Consider the following 1,808-nt stretch of genomic DNA (forward strand, 5'->3'; position numbering starts at 1 on the left):
TCCTGCTGATCTGGAGGTGGCTGTGATGATTGGTTTCCAGTTTGTTGTTGCTTTGCCTTCTTTCGTTTTGGCTGCCAATTCGGATTTGCATGAGCTCCTTTGCAAGTCATGTGGTAGTGTCCCTTTTGCCCACATTTACTGTACGTGACTTGGAAAGACTTCCTCACCTTGTGACCTTGCTGCTGCATTTGTGACTCAGCCACCACATCAACAGCCCTTTTTTTGGTTGGTCTCCCTGGGGGTCTCCTAATGATTGGTGCCTCTGGACGTAGCCTGTTTGTTTCTTCCCAAAACTCCTCAGAATTCACTGGTTTAATGGAGTCCCCATAAGTAGCCCGAACAGCTTCCATTGTAAGCCATTTATGTGCAAAATCCTCTGGTTTCAGCCCTTGTTTCCTTAACCTTGAGATAGCAGCTACTGCATGCTTGCAAGGCAACCCTGGTAGGATGGATACAGAAATGACCTTTACTCACTCAAACTTTACTTAAATAATTGCCAAGAAATGAGTTGATGATTATACCTGTTAGTTGCCAAACGTTGCAAGCACATGTATGTCTTTGTAAATTGACAGCCACTCTGGTCTGGTACCTCTGAACTTCAAACAATACCCTTGCCTCATCCCCAGCCCACTCTGCTGTCCACTTATTGCTCTCAGGAATGATGTACTCATCCAGCCTTAGTTGTTGAACTGGAGCCAATTTACCCTTGCATTTGCTTATTTTGTGCTTGTGCCCTGCCATCTTTCGCATTATGTAACTTCGAAGCTCCTTGCACATAGTTAAAATCGGTTTCTCTCTATACTCCACGATCTTGGCATTCCAAACTTCGCACATGTTATTGGTGATGTTGTCACACTTCGGGCCATGGCTAAAGTAAGCCTTCGTCCATGAACCAGGATCAAACTTCCGTAGATACTCCCAAGCAGCTGTGTTCACCTTCTTCACAAGTTCCATTGAGTCTTTGAATTCCCTCATTGTTGTGCTCTTAGCAGCCTTCCAAACCAGCCCTTTTGTGTGCTTGTCCTTAAAGTGCTTGATGAAATTTTTCCATATATGTAAGACACAATTCCTATGATGGGCTTGTGGCATTACCTCATGCAATGCCTTAGCCAAACCCTGCAATAACAGTTCATAAGAACAGTTGAATTAATTTATAAACACAGAACACAAACCATATAACAAAAAGGAAATACAAAGAAAGAAGGAATGTAACCTTCTGCTGGTCAGACATGAAGTTCCACCCATTGGCAGCCACAGAACCAACATCATCATGCAGGATTGAAAGAAACCATTTCCAGGAATCAGTGTTCTCAGCTTCAACTATAGCAAAAGCTATAACAAAGAAACTATTATTGGCATCCTGCCCCACAGCTGACAACAGATGACCTCCGAAGTACCCTTTTAAGAAGCATCCATCCAATCCAATCAGAGGGTGACAGCCCACCTTGAATCCTTTCTTGCAAGCATCCAGTGAAATGTACAACCTATTGAAGAGTGGACGACCCTCCGGTTGAGGAATGACATCAACCATACCAGTGGATCCAGGATTGCTTTTGTGAATTTCATTTAAGTAGTCATGCAGCTTTCTATATTGTTCTCGCTCCTTTCCAATTACTTGCTCTCTAGCAGCTTTCAAGGATCTGTATATCATCCTATAATTTATATAGACATTATATTCCTGCTTCATGTGCTCTAGTGCCTCTTTCGGAGTCATCAGAGGTTGAGTTACCAACCTTTTTACTAGCTTACTTGTCATCCAAGATCTATCAGCCATGTTGCTGCTCAAATTCCTACCACAGTTATGCTCT

Source organism: Arachis duranensis, chromosome 5 (genome assembly GCF_000817695.3).
Source record: "Arachis duranensis cultivar V14167 chromosome 5, aradu.V14167.gnm2.J7QH, whole genome shotgun sequence".
In the NCBI taxonomy this organism is placed as follows: domain Eukaryota; kingdom Viridiplantae; phylum Streptophyta; class Magnoliopsida; order Fabales; family Fabaceae; genus Arachis; species Arachis duranensis.